The following is a 13,112-nucleotide window of genomic DNA, read 5'->3' on the forward strand; positions in this document are numbered from 1 at the left end:
CGTGCATAGCTTCTCATCAAATGAAGCCCACAGACTTGGAACCTGAAAGATCTGGATGTCAGGGCCATTTGGTGGTAAGCCAAAGCACCCCACCAACATTCCTTTCAGTATTAGTTCGTGGGTGCGATGGCGGCAAGTCAATCACAGCAATGTTCGTCCGAATTTCCTTTCAATTCTGATACATGTCTCTCGGATCAGTCCTGTGATAGATGCTATAGTACCAAAAGACAAACCAATCATATTGTCATGTAGCCCAAGTCGGACCACTTTCCAGCCATCTGCTTTGGGGCAACAAGTACGCCAAGCAAATGCTCAAAATCTTTGTTAGTCACCAAAACTGCAAGTCTGTCTTCCAAAGTCTCGACACTCCTACAGACAACTGAGAGCAACAGTTTACTATCCCAGTGCAAGACCAAATACTTTTTTTTCTGGAATCTTCCAGAGATTGAGGTGCCAAAGCAAGTTGGCAACACACATCGGTACCACAGGTATTATCGAGGTCTCCCTGTAAACAGGAACGGCGTATGGGACGCGCTCCTAAAGACCACGCCTCCCCTCTTAGCACAGTAGTACCATCGCATGGGAGGTCAATACAGAGTGCGGCACAGGGGCATCGTTTAGGATAGTGGGGACTTAAAATCTTAGATCAAATATACTTTTGTAAATGGACCAGAGAACGCATCAAAGTTAAGTAAATCTTTTATGCATTTACGTAATGAATACGGATAAAGTAAATGTGAAATTTCCCATGTGCTAGTTTGATGAGTCTTCTCCAATGCAGTCAAAGAACCCACAGTTATAGCCAGACGAAACGGCCTTTGTCTGGACACAACACTTTCCTTTACTTCTATTGATTGCCCGAGCTTGGTAAATAGTAGCTCCAGATACGGAAATTTTTGAAACATTGTGGCCAAGGCTTTTTGCTGTTTCTATAAATTAAATACTTGCCTATCGAATAGAGAGCTGTTCTTGGTTCCAAGTACACGTGAGTCTCTATTTGAGAGGATTTAATCTACGACTTGAACGTAATTGTTTCATTGCTGCAGGTGAAAACTTGGTCTCTTTGTGACTGGGTGCTGATGATCATGTAGATGGCTCTTCCAGTGTAACTGTCTTATTGATTGCAGCAATGCCTTTGTATGTTTATTCTTACACGAATCTGTTTTTTTCCTGTTTTGTACACTTAGTTCTTACTTTGGAGACTAAAGCCTCCATTCGTTAACGAACTCGTACGATCTTCTCTTTGTAACCTACAGAATCCTTTACCTCCTTGTGATACTTAGTCATGTCAATCACATTTTGCCTGGAAATGTTAAATAACTCGACGAGATCTGTTTTTCAAATCCTCCGTTTCAAATGCACTTTATCCGTATTTCTCGATTAGTCTTTATGTAGGTTTTGGTAGTCTTCGTACAGCTTCTGTTTACCAGCATGGATGTTCTCCATCTGAACAGGGACATTTGTTTTCCTCCACACTTCCTGTACTGGTGGATTTATAAGCACCCGGAACTGTTTCTTTTATTTCATTCTGATGGCAAATAAAAGCTAAAAACTACGAGTTCGTTTGACTGGATCTGGCTCCAAGAAACTTACCACTAGGCACCTTTCTAGCAGCCATGTTCCTCTTTTCATTCCCGTTACGTTCAATTACCTGCAAAAGATGAAAGAAATACATGAGAAGCCCGTTTGTGCAAAGCAGTTCAGTATCAGAAATTTCACTAGTTTGAGATAAAAGTATTCAAAATATTCTTGAAATTTGGCATTTAGGTCTTTTTACATCACTGAGACTCGCGGGGTAAACAATGTCATATGAAAATCGCACCTTTGGAAAAAGGAAATGGCCACATATCTTTTGAAAAAACTGTCTTTATACAGTATAATCTCTCGTTTATGTTGAGAGAATCTCTTTTCAAACTTAGGTTATGTGATGATGGCTTAGAAACCCGAAATCTGGTTCACAAAGAAATATAAAATAAATATTATTGTACAACATTAATACTGTGTATTTCAACTTTTAATACAGAAGGGTCCAGAAAAATGTATAAACTCTACTGTACTTAATATCTTTCGAACAAAATGACATATCATTGCAATTTTGCGCGGTAGCGTAGTCCATTGTTTTCTCAACAGATCTTGGAGCGCAGGTAACAGTTCAGCCGTGAATGAAGTGAGATCGTCGCCTGAGCAACGCGAGGCCATTCCGAAGTGGCACTGGAAGTAAAGAAACATGATGCGAGGTGCAACAGCAGTGGCGTAATGTGTACGAAACTCAGCCACCAACACGTACAACAATTTATCGCAGTGGGGCTACATTTGATGCCGACGGTACTGTACGGGACGTGCCGATCAAAAACATCAACGAGCCCAACTTCCAGCGCTGCTGTGTTCCATCATTTTACTAGGTCACCTCAGAAATCGGTGCACGTGAAAGCAGGATACACTGACCAAGCATACGATGAATTCTGAAGGCTGCAAAGTGGAAAGTGTACATTCCAAGATGGTTGCACGCTATGAACGAGGACGATCCGGATCGAAGGATGGAGTACTTCGCTAGGACGAACGGTTTCAGGGATGGCTATCTGGTCTAACGAAGCGCAGTTCAAACTGAACGATACTGTAAACAGCCACAACAGGGTGTGCTGGGCTCCTGAAAATCCTCACGTTCACGTGGACACACTTGTTAATGTACCGGGCGTTGGTGTGTGGTGTGGTCTGTCGTCGTGAAGTTTGACTGACTCATGCTTCTTTGACGTACCGTAACTGATGAGGAGTAACTTGATAGTCAACACCCTCAGGGATCAGTTTCAGAAAGTTTCTTGTGTTGCTAGGATAAGACGTTAACGCACTCTCCTGCAAGATGTGTAGCAGAGCGTGGGCTGCCAGACCGCGTCTGCGAGGTGAGTCACGCACTTGCTGCACTTGAAACTCCTCGCATGCTCCACAGTTTGTACGGGTTCTGTTTGCTCACCTTCACGTACGTCGCCCATTCATGACATATAACAAATCCTTCATCGAGAAGCCGTGAAACAGTTTTTATTATTATTCAGTGTTACTGGTTATCTGGAATTTAGCCTGTCCGATGGTACACACGGGATACAATGGTGAATGGGAACCCCTGAGTTGTCCAGGATCTTTTTAGGGCCATGTAAGAAAGTTTACTGATATCTAAGAAAATTAGTATAGCTTCTAAACAGATCTCGATCGCACACATAGCTGGGTGTCGATCTTACTGTTTAGCCCCCTCTCTAGCACGACGTTTAGTCTCACTGCAGATCAACAGAGCTACGCAGCATTGGTCCTCAGGTGACACTGCACGGCTATTGGAGGATATTAATCTCGGTGCTTCTGCTACTTACAAGGGAACCTCCCCAGCGCACCCCCCCTCAGATTTAGTTATAAGTTGGCACAGTGGATAGGCCTTGAAAAACTGAATACAGATCAATTGAGAAAACAGGGAGAAGTTGTGTGGAACTGTGAAAAAATAAGCAAAATATACAAACTGAGTAGTTCATTGGAAGATAGGTAACATTAACGACACCAGAAACGCAGGAGCGCCGTGGTCTCGTGGTAACGTGAGCAGCTGCGGAACGAAAGGTCCTTGGTTCAGATCTTCCATCGAGTGAAAAGTTTAATTCTTTATTTTCAGTTTATGTGACAAACTCTTATGTTTTCATCACTTTTTTGGGAGTGATTATCACATTCACAAGAAAACCTAAATCGGGCAAGGTAGAAGAATCTTTTTACCCATTCGCCAAGTGTACAAGTTAGGTGGGTCGACAACATATTCCTGTCATGTGACGCAGATGCCGTCACCAGTGTCGTATAGAATATATGAGTTGAGTTTTCCTGTGGAGGAATCGATTGACCTATGACCTTGCGATCAAATGTTTTCGGTTCCCATTGGAGAGGCACGTCCTTTCGTCTACTAATCGCACGGTTTTGCGATGCGGTCGCAAAACACAGACACTAAACTTATTACAGTGAACAGAGACGTCAATGAACGAACGGACAGATAATAACTATGCAAAAATAAAGAAAGTAAAATTTTCACTCGAGGGAAGACTAGAATCAAGGACCTCTCGTTCTGCAGCTGCTCACGCTACCACGGGACCACGGCGCTCCTGTGCTCACTTTGTCCTTGATGTTGCTTATGTGGTCCATGGACTACTCAGTTTGTATATTTTGCTTATTTTTTCACAGTTCCACACAACTTCTTCCTGTTTTCTCAATTGATCTGTGTTCAGTTTATCAAGGCCTATCCACTGTGCCAACTTATAACCAAATCTGAGGGGGGTGCGATGGGGAGGTTCCCTTGTTAGTTAGGCTCTTACCGCAAATAAGCTGCGCCGTTTGGCAGCTGCTCTGCGCACGTCAGAAGGAGATACACGAGCAAAGCGTTTAATAACCTTCCTTTTGCTCTCGTCCACCTGTAGGTGAAGACGCGCAGGTATGAGAGGGCGATCGATTTGGCAGCGAGATAAAACGCGTTCTCGCACTCAGCTGCGGGCGAGGCGGGTGCAGGAACCGCCGCCGCCGCCCCAGTTACCTGCCTATCGGCTCGCTAGCTGAGCGCTCCTACCGTTACCAGCGGAACATACGCCGCCCGCCTCGCATAAGCTGCGAGAATGGAGGCTTGCGCACGCCGGTTGCACTGCAACTTTTCTCTAACGATTCTAAAGAAAATGTTCGGTAAACAAAAGAAGTAGCTTCTCACACATCTCATAGCCTCATTCGTCAGCTAAATGGTGAACTGCTTATCATTTCGTTAACGGTCATATTTACTGTGATATTTCTGTATTTAGTGAGGTAGTGTGCGAAAGTCAAATAAATCTGGGGTCGCATTAAGTTTGCGTTTGGTGCATGTTACGTCACATATTGCTGCGTACAAGATGGAGTTCACACACTTCGGTTTTCTTTTAACTTGACATGAGATCTATTTCTATCGTCAATCCCGAGGAAATGGATCGTATGTAGCGCATTCACTTTCGATTGAGTGTGCAAACGATACAGTGGAAGTGGTATTCTTAACATCCTTCATATATCATTGATGGTTTGACATACAAAGACGCCGGCCTATTATGGCCGACCGGTTCTAGGCGCTTCAGACCGGAATCGCGCTGCTGCTACGGTCACAGGTTCGAATCCTGCCTCGGGCATGGATGTGTGTGATGTCCTTAGGTTAGTTAGGTTTCAGTAGTTCTAAGTCTGGGGGACTGACGACCTCAGATGCCAGAAGTCCCATAGAGCTCAGAGACATTTGAACATACTAAGACGAATATTCGGCAAATGGCGCCATATTTTTCCACATAGCCACTATGCAAAACTTTCTTATCTACTGCAATATATGAGTGACTACATCTTTTTTGAATGAAATTATGTAATTCTTTAAAGGGCAATCGATAGCTGGTGAAATGAGAATTAGGAAGACCTAAATACAGGAGTTTTGGGAAAAGAAGCTCTTTTTTAACATTGCAACAACAGAAACAAAAAAACTCTAAAGCACAAGAGAAAAAAAAATCATACCTCCCTCTGTTGCAATTTCAGCGTAGTCCTGTATCCATTGAGTTTTTAATAATAAACGGTTGACTTGCTGAATGATTTGTCGTACTGTCATAACCTGTTAATACGATCGCCTGTAGACTTGCTACCAGTAGCTCAAGCTTTCTGCGAGATAGGCATTTGTGTGAAGGCTTAAGGGTACTAGTACGTGAATAAGTGTCGAAACATCGGATTTTTTAGATCTTTGGTTTTAAAAAATTTTAGCAGTTTTCATAGCAAGAAAAAGTTTACTTCCAGGGAATTGAACTGAAGAACGTCTCAGAATTACAGGAATTTAAGTGGCTGCACGCTCTGCTATGTTTCAGTGCTTGCGCAGTGTCAAGGTTTAAGGTGATGAAATCGATAGCAGATCCTGCTGGACAAAATATACAAAGAGCTTTCATTGCCACTGACCGCAAGGACTCTCTGAAACAGAGAAATCAGTGTAGGAAACCATCAAAGAAGTAGGAGTAAGAATATATAGTTTGAAAGAGAAAAGGGAGGAATAACAACGCTAGAAACAAGATGAATATGATGGACTTTTATTCATTACTGTTATGCAGGTTATAAAGGGTGTTTCAGAAGTGACGGTCAATAATTCACACATGGAAAGTACGGGCCAAAACAGCTAAAACTCTCCAATAAACATGGGTCCGTAAATCAACCGTTCCCTGGGTACCGCATTAATTCGAATTGGAAACCAACTCTACACGCCGCTGAATACCGCGGTATTTACGTTGGTATCTCAAAGTTGGGGATCGACTACCTGTTTGTTTATGCGTGGATAACTACTTACCTTTCCCCCTCTATGTACTGTGCCGTACCGGCCTCCCATGTATGGCAAAGCCAATGGCAGTGCCCTAGAGGCCGCACGATTGTAAGAAGCTTTATCTCTCCGCCGGCAGCCCAACAGGTGTACATTTAGCGGGTTACAACAGTGCCTTAGAGAAACCGGGAATTTCGCACACACGTACGAGAAGGTCGACCCAGATCCATAACGCCCAATTCTGAGGAAACCGTGCTATGCATTGTACACGAAAGTCCGAGTACTTCAACAAGAAGGTTTCCTATTCAATAGCGTGTCCTGACTCATAGCAGTGTGTGATGGCTTTTTCATTCGCAAGTTCTCTATCCATATCATCTCCAGCGAGTGCAAGCCCTCAACAACGCAGACATCCCTCCTAGAGAGAATTTTTGCCAATGGGTGCAATGGCAGTGTACCGCTGAAGCCCCTGTTTGTAAGCAGTATTCTGTCTGCGGACGAGACTGGATTTACCCGTGACTGTATTTTTAACTACCAGAACTGTCGCAGTCGGGTCGATATCAATCCTAATGCAAGGCGCGTATCACGATATCAGCAGCGTTAACCGTTGAACGTCTGGGCAGGACTGCTCGGGGACCGCATCATTGGACCACACTCCCTACTGCGGAGACTAACCGGACAGCACTACATGTTGTTTCATACTTCCTGATGTACACGATGATGTCCCACTCAACTCATTCCAGAGACGAAGTTCAATGTTGCGTTCAGACAAATGGGCAACATTTCGAACACCTAAATTAACGTTTGGAGATGCCATGTGTTCCTAGACACTGATGAACAGCTACAGAAAATGTATCTCAACAACGGATAATTTGTGGACCATGTATATTGAAGCTTTTTAGCTACTTTTGGCCTGTACCTTCCATCACTTCTGAAACACTTTGTATGAAGAAACAAGTTTTAACTTAACCTTGAAAGTTCACTTTTCTGATGTTTAGGTACACATTGGTTTAAAACTATTCAAGATAGGGGGCTGAAATGTTCTATACTGTCTTAAAACACAAAATCAAAAAGTGAACTATTTTTATAACTTAAATTTGAAAATTAAAGACTTTTTAAAGAACCACTAAGAGATAATTACTGAAATGTACGATAATCATTAGTAAAAAAGTTTTTGGATCATAATTTATGTTAGCAACATCTTTTTAAAAGACAACTTTAAAAAATAACAGTGTAAAAAATTTCCAGAAAAAAATTCAATTTTCTACTTCGGTTTTATTTCGAGATACGTGTATCCATCTGTACACAAATAATTAACATACTTTCTTTCACTTACAATACAAAATACAATTAAGAAAGAAACGTGAGACCAAAAGTGGTTTATGCATCAGAATGTTCCCAAATGATCTGTTAAAAGATGGTAAGCGTTACCTGGGCTTGCAACTCTTATGCTTTGAGCTACACTATTTAGAAAACTGACAAATTTTTCACGGTCTGGCCTTCAGTCCACGAACCAGTCTCCTTTAGCTACATAACTACACCTCTCCTGCTGTGCAGTCTCGTCCGCGACGAAGCCCCACCACCAGGGTCGTATTTAGGTAGGCGCAACATGTGCAGCTGCACAGGGCGGCAAAGTTTTGGGAGCGGCGAAAACTTGTCGTAGAAAACTTTTGTTTAGTTATAATTTGAATGTTCATTGCATGAGCATTCAGGCGTTCAGTAATTTATTGCAGGGTGTTGACAAATATTGGTACGTTTTATTAAACTCGTATTTCACTACTGGTCCAGCTGTATAACGTCTTCCACTCCACGGCATCGCCGCGTCCCTGTCAAACAGTGGGTGGACGCGCGGGCGAGTGTGCGAAACGTGGCGGCAGAAACAGAGAAAGACTGACGAAATTGATGCGTGCAAATGTATTTTTGTGCGACATACGGCACTGTCATTGTGAAAATGTGATGAAAAAGGTGGCAACAATGAAGAAAACTGAAGCAAGTGTATATCAAACAGAAGTTTTCTTTGTTTATAAATAAAAACGCAGTTGCACGATATAGTAACAGATGAATACTGTAGAGTGCAATACAGTTCAATTAAAATAACAATATGCTTCCACAAACCAATGCTGCCATTGAAGTACAATTTATAGTACAAATACGCCGCTTTGACAACAGCTTCTGCAGTATCGACAGGCCTGAAAAAGACTGATCAGCCTCGAGCGAGAATAGACAAGGCGCTTTCCACCACACTATGGCCCATGCATATTTGTCTACTGAAAATCGCTTTCCAAGGTGGTTGATTTGGGGAAAGGGATCATAAGACAGGTTTGTAATTTAAACCCTTCGTCACCTGTCAGCACATGAGGGACGGGCAGATTTATGCCCGGCAAAAATTTCAGAGAGAGGATACACTTTTCTCGTATGAATTCGCGGAAAAATGCACAGTTTTCAATACTTGTGCTGTCAGAGTGTCTGCCTTTGCCTTGGCTGCCCACGTCGATAACCACGCAGCTGTAATCGCGAACAATAACTGCAAGCAGGACAGATGAAAACAAGCTTCTGTAACAAAAATAACTTGAACCACTGTTTTCTAGAAACTTCATTCTAACATGCTGCTAGTGCAGTTAGGAAACTTCCACCGTTCCGTCAATCCCATCTCAATTTTCTCCAGGATATCCTCTGCCGGTTGAGGTTTTTGAAAACTTTGCACTGTTCTTGGCTATTTGACTAAGATGGAGACAGTCGTCTTGGAGGTATGGTGTGGATCACCAGTGGCCAAATATCTGGAACGAAATGTACTATTTGTTAGCGATAAAGGCATCATGTGGAATAAAATAATTCGCGTATGGCTTGTGCAAAATGGAAGAATCTAGGAGACTCCTACAATGAATACCTGGAATTCATAAAGGGGGGCACAATTTCGGCCAAGAAGTATTAAAATTGGCCACGAGCCGCCATTCGGAGTTTCTTCCTATCATTCTGTCGCCACGTCATACATCATCAAACGTTGCAGAGTCAGAGGAACCATTTCCTGAAGATCAGAACTGAGACGAAGAAGCACAACTGAATCCGTAATGTCCGTTCATCTGACGAAAAAGCCGAAACGAAAAGAAGTAAATCAAGATACAGCTGCAATCACAAATTCTCTACACACCAGAGACAGTAATAGGAGAGGGGAGCGCGAGCATCCGCACGGCAACTTATTTTTGATTTATGCACACTCGTTCGAGACATTACAAGCTCGAACACAAACTCATTTAAAAATGCAGCAGGCGCAGGTTTTAGAGAGACTGAACTCGAGACATTAGACGACGAATCACCGCCACATCTATACCCCGCAGTCCTTGCATCAACCAGGTCAGTGGTGCCACAGTGTAGTGCTCCTACTATACCATAAAATAAAGTCACCGTTGCAATTTTGGAACCAGGGGAAGCTTCCAATGACTTTTAGGGCTAGAGAAATGTATGAGAAGGCAAGAATTTGTTTCAGTGTCGACGAAATTCCATAGCTCACACTTGCTTGTACACACTGTTTGTTTATAGTATTTTTCAGTTTATACTTTACTCACACAGTTCCACATTTCACGATTATTGCTAGTTTTGAAGATATGTATTGAGATCATCATCATCATCATTTAAGACTCATTATGCCTTTCAGCGTTCAGTCTGGAGCATTGCCCCCTTATAAAATTCCTCCATGATCCCCTATTCAGTGCTAACATTGGTGCCTCTTCTGATGTTAAACCCATTACTTCAAAATCACTCTTAACCGAATCCAGGTACCTTCCCCTTGGTCTGCCCCGACTCCTCCTACCCTCTACTGCTGAACCCATGAGTCTCTTGGGTAACCTTGCTTCTCCCATGCGTGTAACATGACCCCACCATCTAAGCCTGTTCGCCCTGACTGCTACATCTATAGAGTTCATTCCCAGTTTTTCTTTAATTTCCTCATTGTGGACACCCTCCTGCCATTGTTCCCATCTACTAGTACCTGCAATCATCCTAGCTACTTTCATATCCGTAACCTCAACCTTGTTGATAAGGTAACCTGAATCCACCCAGCTTTCGCTCCCATACAACAAAGTTGGTCGAAAGATTGAACGGTGCACAGATAACTTAGTCTTGGTACTGACTTCCTTCTTGCAGAAGAGAGTAGATCGTAGCTGAGCGCTCACTGCATTAGCTTTGCTACACCTCGCTTCCAGTTCTTTCACTATGTTGCCATCCTGTGAGAATATACATCCTAAGTACTTGAAACTGTCCACCTGTTCTAACTTTGTTCCTCCTATTTGGCACTCAATCCATTTATATTTCTTTCCCACTGACATTACTTTCGTTTTGGAGATGCTAATCTTCATACCATAGCCCTTACATTCCTGATCTGGCTCTGAAATATTACTTTGCAAACTTTCAATCGAATCTGCCATCACAACTAAGCCATCCGCTTACGCAAGACTGCTTATTTTGTGTTCACAGATCTTGATCTCACCCAGCCAGTCTATTGTTTTCAACATATGATCCATAAATAATATGAACAACAGTGGAGACAGGTTGCAGCCTTGTCTTACCCCTGAAACTACTCTGAACCATGAACTCAATTTACCGTCAACTCTAACTGCTGCCTGACTATCCATGTAAAGACCTTTAATTGCTTGCAAAAGTTTGCCTCCTATTCCATAATCTCGTAGAATAGACAATAACTTCCTCCTAGGAACCCGGTCATATGCCTTTTCTAGATCTATAAAGCATAGATACAATTCCCTGTTCCACTCGTAACACTTCTCCATTATTTGCCGTAAGCTAAAGATCTGGTCCTGACAACCCCTAAGAGGCCTAAACCCACACTGATTTTCATCCAATTTGTCCTCAACTAATAATACTCGCACTTTCCTTTCAACAATACCTGAGAAGATTTTACCCACAACGCTGATTAAAGAGATACCTGTGTAGTTGATACAATCTTTTCTGTTTCCATGTTTAAAGATTGGTGTGATTACTGCTTTTGTCCAGTCTGACGGAACCTGTCCCGACTCCCAGGCCATTTCAGTTATCCTGTGTAGCCATTTAAGACCTGACATTCCACTGTATTTGATGAGTTCCGACTTAATTTCATCCACCCCAGCTGTTTTATTGCACTGCAATCTATTGACCGTTTTCTCCACTTCCTCAAATGTGATCCTATTTCCATCATCATTCCTATCCCATTCTACCTAGAAATCTGAAACATGTATTGAGAGTAAATAATAAAATATAGTAAATGGTTTCTACCATAAATAACTTTCTATCATACATAATGTTCTATCAAGCAGCGACAGAAGAATCAATTAACACCATAAATAATGTGCTTACCTCATACAAATTGACGAATCTTTTCACTGAACCTATGGGATTTCCCTAGTTCGTTTTAATTTTTGGAGATATTCGATTAAATGAGCTTCTGTAACGTTTCCGATTGTTCGCGAGACGTCGTACTCAACCAACATTTCATGTGGTTCTCAACTTAAAATTAAAGTATTAACAGGTCATATAACCAAAGTACAGTGGACTCCCGATTATCCGGCCTCCCGGCTATCCAACCTACTTACTTAATATCACAATTAGCACTCCGTCTTCAGGCCACACGCGGCCCATCGGGACCGTCCGATCACCGTGTCATCCTCAGATGAGGATGCGGATAGGAGGGGCGTGTGGTCAGCACACATCTCTCCCAGTCGTTACGATGGTTTTCTTTGACCGGAGCCGTTACTATTCGGTCGGGTAGCTCTCCAATCGGCATCACGAGGCCGGGTGCACCCCGAAAAATGGCAACAGCGCATGGCGGCCCGGATGGTCGCCCATCCAAGTGCCGGCCACGCCCGACAGCGCTTAACTTCGGTGATCTGACGGGAACCGGTGCATCCACTGTGGCAAGGCCGTTGCCCAGTATCACAATAATGCGTCGTAATAAAATGACGATTAGTTTATTGTACATACTGTGCTTGTCCATAGCTTTAGAAAGCAGGCGCTGGCTACAATGCTGCATGGCCTTACAGTAAGTTTTGTATATCTTTGGTGCTTCTAACATAACTGGAGTCACAATTATAATACTGAATAACTAATGAGAGCCACTCTTCAACAAACGGTTCTTAGAAGCGCTCACTAACAACAATGAACACACGTGGAGACCAACCGTCTTGGCAGCCCTGTGTTCTTTGTTTCTTCAGTTCCACATCACAAGCCCAATGTCCGTGCATTGTTAAACTGTTATTTTGTGCGATCCTTTGTGTTTTGATTAATGAATACGAAATGTGTGGTAAACGACGAAAACTTGTAGTGATTATGGAACTCAGAAAATTTTAATAAACTTGGGCTTTGGTGTAAAAAGGATGTTTTTAATGGTAATGCTGGGGCCGGAAGAGAAAATTTATAACACTTCGGCCTGTCCGGATTTTTTTTTTATTGTCTAGCTTGACCTTCTGCCTCATTAGGTTGGATAGTGGGGACCCTACTGTCTGTTCAGTTTCTAACATTCTACATCGTAGTTTTTTTCTGTAGTTCATCGTAGCGGTACGGATGGACGATCTGGGTTAAATGGTGCTGCATATCCAGAGAAATCTGCAGAAAAAGACAGAAGGACAATAAACTTTTACAGAAAATACCGTAACTGTACTCATATTTTAGGGGTGAATGTGAGAGTGAACCTGTGGCTCTGAACCTTTGGCTGAAGATGCGGTTCAGAACAGTAACAATGAACAGTGTAGCTCTGTAAGTGCAGACGAAATTGAAGTTCTCAAAGGTAAACAGAATGCAGAAGTTCTAACTTTCGGAGTTCCAGAAG

At 42.6% G+C, this 13,112-nt stretch overlaps 1 pseudogene; it reads right to left on the reverse strand.

The window, feature by feature from the left end:
* Positions 1-12,097: 12,097 nt before the first annotated feature.
* LOC124790562 lies at positions 12,098-12,215 on the reverse strand (annotated as a pseudogene).
* Between the last annotated feature and the right edge of the window lie 897 nt (positions 12,216-13,112).

The sequence above is a fragment of the Schistocerca piceifrons genome, chromosome 3 (genome assembly GCF_021461385.2).
Source record: "Schistocerca piceifrons isolate TAMUIC-IGC-003096 chromosome 3, iqSchPice1.1, whole genome shotgun sequence".
In the NCBI taxonomy this organism is placed as follows: Eukaryota; Metazoa; Arthropoda; class Insecta; order Orthoptera; family Acrididae; genus Schistocerca; species Schistocerca piceifrons.